The sequence below is a fragment of the Apus apus genome, chromosome 2 (genome assembly GCF_020740795.1).
Source record: "Apus apus isolate bApuApu2 chromosome 2, bApuApu2.pri.cur, whole genome shotgun sequence".
NCBI classification, from domain to species: Eukaryota; Metazoa; Chordata; class Aves; order Apodiformes; family Apodidae; genus Apus; species Apus apus.
The window spans coordinates 85,085,280-85,100,079 of NC_067283.1; the positions used below are offsets into that span (position 1 = coordinate 85,085,280).

General features: G+C 42.7%; 1 protein-coding gene across 2 annotated transcripts in view; it reads right to left on the bottom strand.

Annotated features, from left to right (window-relative positions):
- DDC (dopa decarboxylase) overlaps positions 1 to 10,293 on the bottom strand; it is a 75,530-nt gene extending 65,237 nt beyond the window's left edge. For both annotated transcript variants that reach the window (XM_051610012.1, XM_051610010.1), the window contains exon 1: positions 10,122 to 10,293. The gene's annotated coding sequence lies outside the window, so the exon portion shown is untranslated. The remainder of the gene's footprint in view (positions 1 to 10,121) is intronic.
- Between the last annotated feature and the right edge of the window lie 4,507 nt (positions 10,294 to 14,800).

Here is a 14,800-nt window from a genome sequence, read left to right on the forward strand (position 1 = left end):
TCTAGTTCCAACCCCCTGCATGGGCAGGGACACCACCCACTAGATCAGGTTGCTCAGAGCCCCATCCAACCTGGCCTTGATTTCCTTTGAAAGAGAGTGAGAATTAAATAAAACCTTCAGACACAAATAGATGGATTACTTTCATAGCACAAGGATAAAATGTAATTCTCCTGCAGAACATAAGTAGACTTTGCAAGAGATTAGTCGGGAGATGAATCTCAGACAGTGCTGACAAACTGGGAAAGGATCTGTCTTATCTTTCATGAGTATTTTATGTGTGCCTTGTTTTGTCCGTTCAGTTCTGTATTGGTATCTGTGTGAACATGTGAAGGTAAACTAAAGAAGGATAAAAGGGAACTGCTAACAAAGTGAACATGGACACAGCCTCTAACACAGCTTTGGAGGAGTTAACGTACCACTTGATGATTTGAGGAAGCCTAAGCACTTTACTTTTATGGAAGCATGCCTAGAGAAAAGAGAGAGGTGTGAGGAACTGAAGAAGTGTCAATAGAAAAACTGACAAGCTGTGAAGAGTCACAGAGACAGTGAGAGCAGGCTGCAATCACAGTAGGCAGGCTCTTCCAATACACAGATAGGAATAGCTTCTGCTGTGAGCTGAGATGTCCTTACCTAGGGGTGTAGGCACTGCTGGGGCACCCATCCAGCTATTCCTTGCTCACAGAAAGAAACTTCTCAAGCACTGACCACTGTGAGCCTCACAGAAGCTCTGGCTAAGCCCTGTGCTGTTAGGACTTCATGTCAGAAAAGCAAATTATAGCAGTTAATTTATGAATGGAATAGTCCACTGTGTGGGTGAACCGGCAGACCCAGGTAAGACATGAGAAACAAGATGCCTTGAGAGACAGAGGGAACATAGTGCAGTGCTTGTTCTTACCTAAGTGATTTGTTATGATCACTGTTTACAAAGATATCAATGATCTCATAATGCTTGAAGAAAACATTTTGTCACTGGCTGTGATTAATGCATTGTCACGCAAACCATGCACTATCATGCACAGCTTGCAATAAGCTTGGAAGGGCATTTGCCACCAGTATAAGCTTTGACTCATTCCTTATGGGATGAGAACAACATAGGAGTCTGCTCATAAGGAGCATGTTGGTGCTCAATTGCCTGACCCTACAGCAGGTATTATGGCAAGGGATCACAATGGTGTTTCTTGCCCTTCTTCCCTGACAGCTTTCCTGAAAAGGTGTCTTTGACTCCCCTTCAGTCCTGTGCTAACATGAGCACCTTTCTAGAAAAGACCACTGTCAATTTTCTGGAGAATTTATGCTTAATAAACATAAAGGCTACCAAGTACATCCAAGAAAGATTAATTACTTTACACATATCACAGACCCAGGCCTTTGGAGAACTGAGTGGAAACTGAACCTTTCGCATCCACAGGGCTCCTTGGTCACAGACACATTTTCACAGCTGAAGCAATGAGTCAGGTATTATTTTCTACCTTCTGCTATGGATTATTGACTCTGTCTTAGAGGCGGCAGTGATACATGCACATGTTTCAACTGCTTGAGTGTAGTGTGTGATTTTTGCTTCTGAAGATGCATTTACACTGAGATGAGAGGCTTTTCATTGGAGCCATGTGACATGGATTAAATGTTTTGACACGGTTAGGATTTAGCAGCAATTCAAAATTCATTAATGGTGTGAGATAGACCAAAAGGTTGAATTTTAGCAGCATTTAATGATTAACCAATTTAAAGATTAACAAGCTATGCAGTAGAATATATTATAATCAAAACAGCCACTTAATTACAGATTTGAAATGTTTATATTAAAACACTTAGATAGGTAGAGAGGTGGATGGAAGAGATGAGCCTATCGTTAATATTTCCCTCTTTTGACATTTAAAGTAAATACAATGCATCAGCGTTCCTGAATGGATGACGAGCCTCAAGAAGTCTGACTCACCCTGGCCCTTCATCAGCTTTGCCAGCAGTTGTTCTTTAAACCTCAAGGAATTTGTGCCTGAGAGGCATCCCAACTCAGGGAAGATGCTGGTCACAGCCTGCTGCAGCCTGGGAGAGCTCAAAGGGTCTTGCTTAGGGTTGCTATTTATAGGGTCCAAGATAACTGACTTCCATCAGTATTTTTTTATTATTTTTTTTTTCCCTATTTTGGCCACAGCATGTGTTAGTTGATCGTGGTATCTCAGCACTTGTGCAATTCCAGTACTCTCTAGATTGTACCACTCTGGTGCTGACAAGATCAGGCTACCATCCAGGCAGAATCCAGCAGGAGTTTTGGGTGTGGTATCCAAGCAGCAGGAGTTTCAGGCATAGTTAGGAAGCGCCTGATTGTCCCAACTCACTGCACTTGTAATCAGAACAAGAACACAATGTTGGCTCATTCTGAGACCACAAAGTAGCCTTGTAGAGGTAGCTGCACCACCACAGCATGTGCCTGGAATGTCCTGCTCTTGAATCCTGGCAAGGTGGTTAGCATAGCCAGCACCATTTCCTAGGACTAACAGACATAATTTGTAAGCAAGCTGATCATATAATAATCTGCTCCTCTCTTCCCCATTTCAACACTGTGGTTTTCAACAAGATGTGATGACTCCCGTTATAGAAAAGCCAGACCACCTGTCAACATTGTGACAAGACAACATGCCCACCGAGCATTGCTGCCAGGATGTGGTGACACCCGTTATGGAACAGGGAAATGTAACAGCGCCTGAGATACTGCTTATAAAATCAAGCAGCTGCAAGTCCTGCTTGGACAGCAAAACTCATGATCCCCAAGTGGTCTGGGATGAATCCACTCTTGTCTTCTGACTGACTGAGTGACTCATGTTCTTTTGGGTGAAGTCTGAGTCCAGATGATGATTACTGTATGATGCATCCATTATTAAGAATCTGACCCAATCTGAAGAGGGTCCAGGTGACTAAAAGCCTGGGTAACTAAAGAATTGAAATAGTAAGAAAGCTACTCTGATTACTATAAATTTTGCTTCACTGAAAGTAGGATAACTGATAAAATCTTTGTGCAACAATAAGCTACAGTAAATGCTAAAAAATATAGGTAACAATAAGCTATGCTGATAATTAAATATTTTATGTAATAATAAGGCTCTAATTGAAACTACAACCCTGTAGCCACTCTATCATCTACCAAGGATCCCTAGAAGAACCTGTTTGTCCCTGTAGCATTGAGTGACAGAGCCACCAAGTGTTCACGTGCTCCATCCTGCCAACTCTGTATGAAGGGAAATCATCTCCAGCGAGGAGGCAAAACAGCCAGCCAGGAAAGACAACAGCATAAGCTGCTGCAGGTACCTTCAGCACAGTGCAGTCAGCTTTATCCCCACTCAGAACTGCCTGCCATCTCTTAGCCTTATGATTCTGTTCACTTCCACACCTCAGATAATCGCAGCTTCCACATTATCATTAGGAGAGACAGACTCTCATTTAGACAGGATTTACAAGTGACTGGAGGAGTCAGGCAGTTAAACAGGAAGGATAGTCCTATGCATAACACCTTTGTGTTCAGAGACCTTAGTTCAAGTTCTTGTTTTCAAGTACAGATGCAAGTCTTTGCCATATGCTGTGCAATTCTGAGTAAGTCCTCAGGGGCAGCTTCCATAAAATATTTTGCTAGGAAGGGTTGTTCTCTTCCAGCTTTTTTCTGTGTTACCACATTGGGGTCCAACTCCATTTGGAATCCAAATGACCTAAATCTAGGCCAGGTTTAGAGTGGCAGCACATCCCCACCCACACTTTGGAGAAGTCTGTCTCTGATCAAAGGCACAGATTTTGAACTTCTGTGTGCTGAGGTCAGATGCTACCAGTCTAGAAGCTACCTGGCTTGTTGCAATGTATGTAACGTTAAGTGTGGTAATGATTATCCTTCCCTCAGCATACTTTCCCTCCATTTCTGTGTTCTCTGACCACTGAAGGTGAGTGAAAAATGACTTAACGTTACATACATGACCTCCTTGCGAATGAAGATACTTCCTATTCACTGAAAAACCATGAGAAAAATTGTTATATATTCAAAGGATACTTAAAATGCACAGTGTGTAGGAACTGTATTTTTTCAAAAGACCAATCCTCCTCTGAAAACAAGTACTGGATTCACTCCTACTGTGGAGCAGTGCTGAGCAGTAAGAATTGCAAAAAGATGACAAATCAATACTTGGTAGCAAAGTCAGCGATATTAGATGTGATACTCTTTGTAATAATAACGTTGTAATAATGCAATGTAATGACATTCAAAGCTTCGTAATAGTGATCTCTTTTCCCCACTCAAATTTTTGCATTTTATATACCAAACATATGCACATCAAAAAGAAATGCTTAAAAACAATACGAAGCAAAAAACCTCCCTCACAAGTTCTTTTTAGGAATGAGGTTGTGGAGGCTACACTTCATGCTGGGAACAAGCAAGCTAAATCAAAGACATGTGAAGATGCCTTTCTCAGTAAAGCAAGCCTATAGGTCCATCACAGAATCTGCAGAACATCAAGATCACTGAAGTTTCAAAAACAATGAAACATCAGAGTCAGAGATTATTTTCTAAATAAAAAGGTAAATTAACTTTATTTTTAACAGAAATTTTCAACAGCAAGATAAAAAAAAACCACACAAACAACAACAACAACAACAACAGGTGAGAAAGAAGGTACTAATAGACAGTAGTTACTGACCTGTAAAAAAGTTGTTTATTTTGTAAGATTAATAACACTGGCTTCCCTACACCACCTTTAATACCTAACTCCTGCTGCTGGCTATGAAATTTTGCCCAAATTGATGTGCCCTTAAAATGACTCCTCATAAAGAGCCACTACATAAAAAAATGTTACTCCAAAAGGGTGCGACGTGTTTTTAAGAAATATATTCTGCCCTTGGAAAATCAGAAAAAACTTTGCCCAAAGGAACTTCCCAAACAAAGAAAAAGTTGTAGGAACAAAGACTGAGATGGTGGGGGTTTTTTGGTGTGTTTTTTTTTTTTGGTTGGTTGGTTGGTTTTTTAAACCTTGGATGGAAAAGTGTGAGGAAGCCATAGTAGTAGCAAATGAATAGTTCACCACTCAATCTTAAGGTTATTTAAGGACTAGAACACAGTAAAGTAATTACTGGGCTGAAAAGAACAACATTCAGCATGGTAACAAACTATTATAATGGAGACAAAAGTTGTTGCTTTTGTTTTTTTTTTAAAAAGGGAAGATTAAATGTTTTTATCTTAGGTTCTTATATAGTACTAGAAAGGAAATCACCCTAAACCAGGAGCATGCTCGTTAGGATGTACTCTAGAAATGTCCTTTAATAATCTTGAAAAAGGAAGAGGTAAAGTTAGGCTTAAGAACAAGCCAAGGCATGGAGTCACACAAAAGTTCAAAAGCTCCTCAGTTCAAGAAGGACAGGGAAGTGCTTGAAAGAGTCCAGCGCAGAGCCACAAAGATGATTAAGGGAGTGGAACATCTCCCTTATGAGGAAAGGCTGAGGGAGCTGGGTCTCTTTAGCTTGGAGAAGAGGAGACTGAGGGGTGACCTCATCAGTGTTTACAAATATGTTAAGGGCAAATGTCAGGACGAGGGAGCCAGACTATTTTAAGTGATATCTACTGATAGGACAAGGGGCAATGGGTGCAAACTGGAACACAGGAGGTTCCATGTAAGTATCAGAAAAAACTTCTTTACTGTGAGAGTGACAGAGCACTGGGACAGGCTGCTCAGAGAGGTTGTGGAGTCTCCTTGGCTGGAGACATTCAAAACCCGCCTGGACACGTTCCTGTGTGATGTGCTCTGGGTGATCCTGCCTGGCAGGAAGGTTGGACTAGACGATCTCTCGAGGTCCCTTCCAACCCCTAAGATTCTGTGATTCTGTGAAAAGTTGTGTGCCATGGGCTTCAGATCAGCCTTATAACTAGCTAAGCTGCTGATGCAGCTACAGAGAATCCTTACATTTACATATAATAATGTATTCTATTTTGTGTGCGTATCTTACCTTTCACAAGAACATAGAACACATTTTGTAAGTTTTTTTCTTTCAAATTTAAACTTAGCATCATAATAAATGTAATTTTCAGTAGCCTAGCACAGTAAGGTACCTGTCCCAGCACAGTGTGGCAGGTAGGGCCTGCAATATTTACTCAGGAATAAACACCTATGTACCTGGTCTCCAGGTATATAAAGAGAACAGCACAAACTGGGCCCATTTAAAAGCTGGCCAGACAGGCTCATGAGGGGACGAATCATGGTATAGACAATCAGCATGGAATCTCAGGTAGCTCAGTGACATTAATTCTCAAGTAACATAGCACACAGAGGGTGGAATAGTCTTCAAAAATCCTAAGGGTCAAACTAATGGATTTATTCAAAGCAATCTTGGTGGCACTATTGCATAAAAACCTCTGTTCAATAAGTAATATGATCAAGAATAACAAGAAGTTTGGCATAAGTTGGTGAATTATATGAAAAATATTCCAGCGATTTTTGATCAATTGTTAAAGTAGTTCTAAAATATTTAATATTCTCTCAGATTTTCACTTTCAAAAAGACTTCACTGCCTTCTTGCAGTTTAAGAGACGATTCCTCTTCAAAGACATTTACCCCTCCTTTAGGGAAGATTCAAATGAGTGGGCCTGGTTAGCTTTGAAAACAGAACAACATGAGGGAAGCCAAGGAAAAGATAAGGGGAAGAAAGAGTAAAGGGAGGATTCTTTTTTCACATTTCAAAACCCCAAGAGGGACTAGTCAATGAAATTAAAAGATAGCAGCTTAAAAACAGACAGAAAGGAAACACTTTTTCACATGATGTGTGGTTAAAACTGCAGAAAATATAATTACCACAGGAAGCACTGCAGTCAAGAACTCAACAAGATTCTGATGGGTTTGCAGATGTACAAGGATATCAAACATATCAAGAGCAATTTAAAACTGCTGGAAGGCACATGTATTTTTTTTCAGGGAAAACTGTCCAAGCATTTTAAAACTGCACAAAGAAATATGCTAATCAGAGTGAGATACAAAGAAAAAGGTCTCTGCAAGATAATGCACCCAAAGGATGCCATTAAAGAAATGTAACCTCCTCCTAAATCCTTTACATTCATCTCTCTTCCTCCCTTTTACAGGAACAGCACAGAAAGGGACAATATGAGCCAGTTCCTTTATGGTATTGTCTCAGATTAAAAGCTGTCTGCCAGCCATCTCCCTGGAATGCTGGCATTCCAGCAGCCTGTCCAATGTATCTGGAAATGTATATTCACCTTGAAATTCATATACCTGGTTCTAAAAGTATCTGGATTGTTTCTAATTTTCTGAGCTGACATTGCTTTTAAAAGCAGAAAGCACCATATGCAGTATTTCTATAATGTCCCATCTTGCTTTTCTACACCACTAAGTAGTCATAGTAATAATGCTTAGTTCCTGTTACTTCATGTTAACTGGACCTGCACTGTTGTGTCAGAGAAAAGAAAATCTAAAAATTGTCTCCAGTGTTAAGATCAGAAATGTCCCATGTCATCTGTCCTTGTATTTCTTTCAGTGACTGAAACCTTTCCACCTTATCTTTGTTCAAACCACATCAAAAGCTTCCTAACCCCTCTGCTTCATATCAAGTCTTGTAAAGATAGGCTGCATGTAACAGACTGGGAGATACATCCTCTCTAGAGACCATTTGAGACGTCAAGCTGTACTTGAGTTACATCTTTGCCTTCAGGTAACTCCATGTTCCTACATCCAGACTTACAGCACATTTAACTGATGGATAATTCATGGAAAAAAAACATTAACGCATGCTGCTATTAATCCTCACATAAGTCGTTATCTTCTTTAGAGACAGGATCTCTCTGTCTTTGAAACTGCAAAGAATAAAATCAGGAATAAAGCAATACATCTACATAATACAAGAATAACAACATTAAACTACATTTAACTCCCTATAAGCCATCCAATTCCTCTGAAAATGTACAACTCAGAAGAGTGAAACTAAAACCTATTATACATTCACAAAGCCCCGCAAACTCTCCATGAATTAAAATAAAAATAACATTCTTTTCAAAAGCAAGAGGGAAAAAACAGTATAGCATTACTTAGTAATAAACTGGAAGAGCAACCTTTCAATTGCCAGCTCTCTGACAAAGAAACTAATACCAAAATCCCAACTTATATTTCAAGTAATGACTATTTTCCACAAGATCTCCTCTGCCATTTATTTATTTGTTTGTGAATAGATGGAGATACAATCTATAAAGCAGGTGAAAACTATACACCAAAACAGCTGTTGCATTCAAAATGTTTTCTAAACGAAAGATATCTTTGCCAAGAGGTAAAATATGTAACCAGCATGGCATCAGTTAGATGCGGATACACTCACTGGAGGAACAGAGGGCCTGTGTACATGCTGAGGCAACGGAATTAGCTGATCTGAGTAACAGGATTGTGATTAGGATATGCTGGAGTTTGTTGTATAGGTGGGACTACATTTTTTCACTTACAAGTGAGGGCATTACAAAATACTGTTGACCATACATTTTTGCTGGCTATACAATATATTATCTGTGACTGAAAAGAAATACAACATTTTTGGTGCTTCAGAAGAGTAAAGCAACCACTTTTTCATGTCTATCAGGGTAAGAAACATATGCTAAAACAGGAACATAGGAAAGAATGAAGCAACAGGGAAATTTCCCAGGGCTGTGTATCAATTGACCATCCAAAGAAACCCTCTGATAACTTTAAATAATCTTTAGCGATTCTCTTACCATTAGTGTAACAACTCACCATTTCAAACACCATTACCCATCCACTCACCTACTTGTTTTGGCTCTGCACACTTCTCCTGAAACAAAAGTTCAACAGAAGCCAGCTGACTGGCAAAGGGGGAAGGTAAAATACATCTCCAGTTTTATGCACTTTCACAAGATTAATTCGCTAGCTTACAGCCACCTTTGAAAACTCTCCTGTTCATCTCCTTACTCCCAAACAGGAGATTTCAGCAACCTCTTTGTTAACAGAGCTTTTATATTCTCTTCCAAACAGATGAATATTCCACCTACCCCAGTCCCGCTATTTCACTCTACTAACTGCACAGTATGGGACAAATAGGAAGCACAACAGTCTCTGTTTTACCAGGGAGGCAACAGCTTTACCCCAGTACGTGCGCAGAAACAACACAGCTGTGCAACTAAAAACCCACAGTCCACCTCCTTGGTCTCAATAAATTCCCCATTCTTGCGAGAGACGTTAAAGTTCCCTCACTTTGCTTTTAGCCTGTGTTACTGATGGAGGATGCACACTTCCAATGTCAGACTTCCAGCATGCTCTTCCCTCAAATGTCACTCTCCTGAGGAAATGTCAGCATGTATCACAGTTATATTGGAAACTTGTTTTTCATCACACTTTCATTAAAGTATCTATTTTTCCCCCTTTTATTTACCATTGACATAAACGGTATATTTGTGTAACCCAGATGGTATATGGTAAAAATTGTCATTTTATGTCTCTTTTCCAAATACATTTCTGTGAACAGGAGTTCCAATTTTACTGTTTTCTTACTCTCTGAACCCCATCAGTTTTGAAATAACTTCTGCTGTTCTACATTTAGTCACGCATAAAATTGTAATGTCAATGTATGGAGATTGCTCCCTGTGCCATAAAAAGGACCTCTATAAGAGGACAAGCCCAATGCAACACATTTCCAATGAAACCAAGCTATAGGAACAGAAGAAGTGAATTTTAAAATAAGTAAGAACTTTTTTTTTTTTTCCTGACCAAATTGAAAAACGTTAATACAAGTCCCTTGTCAGCTGGGATTCTGCTTTGGCATGCCATCATTCTGAGATATTGCCATCCCTCCAGCCTGCTTCACTTCACCAGCAGTGCCCTCAAGTCAAATTTTAGAAGCAATTACGAAGAGATTATCTTAAAAATGTTGTGAGTTGCAAAGATTTTTTAAACACTTCATGAACTTTTACCTATTTCAACAAAATTGGTTTACGCACATGCCAATGAAAATAGAATTACATTTAGGATATTATGCTGCAGTTCTAAATGCTCACTAGCTTAATACTTAACAAATTACAGCCACTTGTATCAGATTATTTGGTGAAAGTACAGAGGTACCTTCACTTTCGGACGTGAGTTTATCCTTACCTGTCTGGAGATTTCACTCCTTTTCCAGGTACTTTTGATACAGGTGTTTTCTGTAGTTCCCTTATATTCTCCTGACCTGAGGACGAGGTCACCAGAAGCAGCTATTGAATCTCAAAAAAATTTCTAGGGCTTTTCCAGTAACTATCTGGTCTTCCTTGCTACAATGCTTGCCTTGCACTTCTTTTGTTAATCGTTAACCACCTGTAGCACTATGTCCATCAGCTTTATCAGTCATTCTTTGTCAACAAAGGGAAAAAAGAAAACTTGAGAACGAATTCAGCAGCAACTCACAGGCTTTAGGATGGGAAGGACACGGGGTTTTTCAACTTGCTCATGGAGCCTCCAGTGAGCACACCGTGGGCGTCAGCGAGAGGGGGAACGGAGAGGAACAGCGCCAGCAGATCCTGCCTCTGCCCTTTTGAAGCCAGGGGATTACGCTGATGAAAATGCCACCACAACTGAGATGCCTGGGGCAATTAAGAACACACCAAAGCCAGACCCGGGGGCAGCTGCAGCCTGGCACAGCTCCGGTGGCAGCTGCTGTGCTGCGGTGTCACAGCAGACAGGCCGCTGCCCTGCTCAGCTGCCTCCATAAAGCAACGCAAGGCCACGCAAAGCAAAGCACAGCACCCTCGAATGTTAAAGGCAGGGCGGTGAGAGCCAACCGACCCGGGCTCCGCCGTGCGGCCCAGCCTTGGCCGCCCTCTGCCGGCCTGGCCTGCCGGCTGGAGGCGATGGAGGCGGCGGGGCCGGGCCGGGACCCCCGCCCGCCCTGCCCTGCCCTGCCCTGCTCTGCCCTGCCCTGCCCTGCCCTGCCCTGCCTGCACTGCCCTGCCTGCCCTGTCCTGTCCTGCCCTGCCTGCCTGCCCTGCCCTGCCTGCCTGCCCTGCCTGCCCTGCCCTACCCTGCCTGCCCTGCCCTACCCTGCCTGCCTGCCCGCCCTGCCTGCCCTGCCCTGCCTGCCCTGCCCTGCCGTGCCCTGCCTGCCCTGCCCTGCCCGCCCTGCCTGCAGCTGCCCGGTAGGCATAACCCGGCCTCCTTCAGCTCTGGCATGAGGCAAAGTCCGGGCAGTATTTCAGTTGTCCTGCACTGATGTGACAGGCATGTCTGTCTGTCTGTCTCTCTCTCCCACCTTATTTTTCCTATTGGAAAACTGGCTTTTCCCGTTTCAGTCAGAAACGGAGGCCGGGAACGAACAAAAATGGGACGTCATCATCACCAGCCCGTTTGTTGGGGGCTGGAAGAGCTCGGCGCCCTTCGCAGGGCAGCAGCTGCCTGGGGGCGGGGGCGAGCGGCTCCGGGAGTGGCAGAGAGGCCGGCCCCTTCAGCCGGCCAGCTGGGCTGCGCTGCTGGGCTGTGTGCGCTGCTGAGGTGTGTGCGCTGCTGAGGTGTGTGCGCTGCTGGGCTGTGTGCGCTGCTGGGCTGTGTGCGCTGCTGAGGTGTGTGCGCTGCTGGGCTGTGTGCGCTGCTGGGCTGTGTGCGCTGCTGGGCTGTGTGCGCTGCTGGGCTGTGTGCGCTGCTGGGCTGTGTGCGCTGCTGGGGTGTGTGCGCTGCTGAGGTGTGTGCGCTGCTGGGCTGCGTGCGCTGCTGGGCTGCGCTGCTGGGGTGTGTGCGCTGCTGCTGTGTGCTCTGCTGGGCTGTGTGCGCTGCTGGGGGACCGCTCGGGAGCAGGCTCCCCAGGGACACCCCGGGATGTGAGCAGGGGGAGTGCCAGCATGTGCTCCTGCCCTTCTCTCTGTGTATCTGGTCACACCTGAACTACCATTCGGACGCTACTGCCCAAAAGTAACTCTGCACTCTATTTGCCACCCAGTCGAGCTGGACACTCTCTTTAAGAGTTACATCTCTGACTGCAGCTGAGCTGAGCCTGAGAGCCCATAAACCCAGGCTGGAGTTTGACTCAGAGCCAGCAGCTGTGTTCATTTCACTTTCCTGCTCCCCAGTTGTGGCACCAGAATCCTGCAGCCAACAGATGGAAAACACCTGATTATAGCAAAGCATACAAACCTGGGTAACCAACAAGTGTCCTAAGACCCTGTTAATTACAGCTCAGTGTCTTGTGATGAACCAATTGCTCTTTCTAAAACATCTGCTAGTATCTGTGCAAAATGATGAGCAATTAGAGCAGAATGTCTTCAGGCTAAGAATTTGCCTAATTTATTTTGAAGTCTCAGATGTGACTAATCACAGTATCTAATGAAAATCATATAGCTCTTGGACATAGTTTTGGTTATATTAGATTTTCAAATACTAATTAAATTGTGCTCCAAGTTAAGGAAGGAAGACGTAAGATTTAGGATGCAGAAGCAAGCCAAAGCAAGGCAATGCAGATATTTCAAAGGAAGATGACTCTTTTCTTCTTCTGCTGATATTGTTACTGAAGTTTCCAAGATGTTAGACAATGCCTTGAGACACAAAGCAATATACAAGCTGAACAAACCAGATTAAAGTGTCACTGAATTAGCAATAGCATAAACCCAAAGTCATCAAAAGTTTGTTTGACTTACTTGAAGGGAAATGGCTCATCTGGTGATGTTCTTCTCATCTGGTTTTGTGGGTACAGGCTGAAGCAGCAATTTGGTGATAAATTAAATATAATATTAGGGATCTGTGTATCAGGGTAAGTGTTGTAACCACATGCTGTAGAACACTAGTCTGTTACAAAATGTATTCAGAGGTTCAAATGCATTTGAGCTGTTTTGCTAAGGGAACTCCATGCTAGAAGGCTTCATGTGGGATCAGATATCTGATTAACCTGATGAAGTTCAACGTAAGTGTAAGAGTCCTGCACCTGGGGAGAAAAACCACCATGCACCAGTATAGATTAGGGGTTGACCTGGTAGAAAGCAGCCCCATGGAGAAGGACCTTGGGGTCCTGGTGGACAACAAGTTATCCATGGGGTAGCAATGTGCCCTCGTGGCCAAGAGAGCCAATAGTATCTTGGGATGTATTAAGAAGAATGTAGCCAGCTGGTCAAGGGAGGTTCTCCTCCCCCTCTACTCTACCCTAGTAAAACATCTGGAGTAGTGTGTCGAGTTCTGGACTTCCCAGTTCAAGAGGGACAGGGATATGCTGGAAAGAGTCCAACGGAGAGCTATGACGATCATTAAGGGACTGGAACATCTGTCATACAAGAAGAAGCTAGGAGACCGGGGGCTGTTTAGTCTTGAGAAAACTGAGAGGGGATCTTATTAATGTCTATAGATATCTGAAGGGTGGATGTCAAGAATGGGCTAGTCTCTTTTCAGTGGTGCCCTGTGATAGGACAAGGGGAAACAGCACCAAGCTGTAACACAGGAAGTTCCACCTCAACGTGAGGAAAAACTTCCTTTACTGAGATGGTGACAAAGCACTGGAACAGGCTGCCCACAGAGGCTGTGGATTCTTTCTCCAGAGATTTTCAAGACCCATCTGGGTGTGTTCCTGTGTGATCTGCCCTAGCTGTTCCTGCTGCAGCAGGGGGGTTGGACTCGATGATCTTCAGAGGTCCCTTCCAATCCCTATGATTCTATGATTCTATGACTACGTCTGTTGTCCTTCAAGTAATGTAAAAACAGACTGACCTTCTTTCAGGCAATTCACAATTTAATTCAAATCTGTACCATATATTTATTTCTGGCCCAGACAAATTTTGTCCTGGTGACGTTCCGGTAACACAGGTTACCTGCTGTTAATATCTAGGGCCAGGTTTTACATGTATCATTTCGCATTTGCCACAGTTGTGGACAGTTTGGATAAACATGTGCTATCCTGCCTTTGGACAGGCTCACCTTTTTAACTTGCTGCTTTTTTTTTTCATGCCGTCTTGTCTGTTTCAGATGAAATATATACAATAAAGTGGAGTTTTGGGGTTGGTTTGTTTGCTTGGTTTGTTTTTTTGGTTTTTTTTCTCACAGACTTTTTCAGAATTGTAGTCTTTGACTTTTAATGACTACAGAGAGGGCTAGTTTCAATGTTAGCACAGCCTCCTTTAGATAAGCAAGAAGAAGGTATCTTCAAACCTTTCCATACGCAAGCAGTCCCCTTTGCTCAGCTCAGTGAAAGCTACTGCATGCAGGAAAGTGAACTCTAAGCACTTGAGTGTGCACCTGCAGGTAGAAAACAATTTCGGAAGATCAAAACCCAAAATAAGCACTCTGCCTTTATGTGCTGATGAACGAATTTCATAATGCTAACATAGAACTCATCCCCCAGAGCAATACAAACTCACATGAAGATGCAGAAGCCACAGTATGACTAAGGCTTGAAGCAGAATGCATTTGATGGCTTCTACGGATTAGCAAGGCAGAAACAGGAAAGGATTGTGTCCAACAGAAAAGTGAAACATTTCCAACCTTCTATTATTCTATCTACCAGAAGAACCACCAATCTTCCCCCTAAAAATGGCTTTTTTAAAAGCAAAACCGTATTTTGTGCAGTGTCCTTTTCCACCCAAATGCAGATGGCCCACTGGAATACAATGATTACAGGGGTAAGTAATAGCTTTCTAAAAGTACTATAGAAAAGTTTTCTATCAAACAGCTGTCAGGGTAAATAAAATGCAGAGTGTTCATTTTCAGTGAACTAGAACTTTGTTTTGTGATCCAAAAGACGGTCATGGTGTATCTCCTGATTTGATTCTAGCAACCTTCCCAAAGGAATTTTATAAATACCATAGCAAAATATCTCCCATTATTTA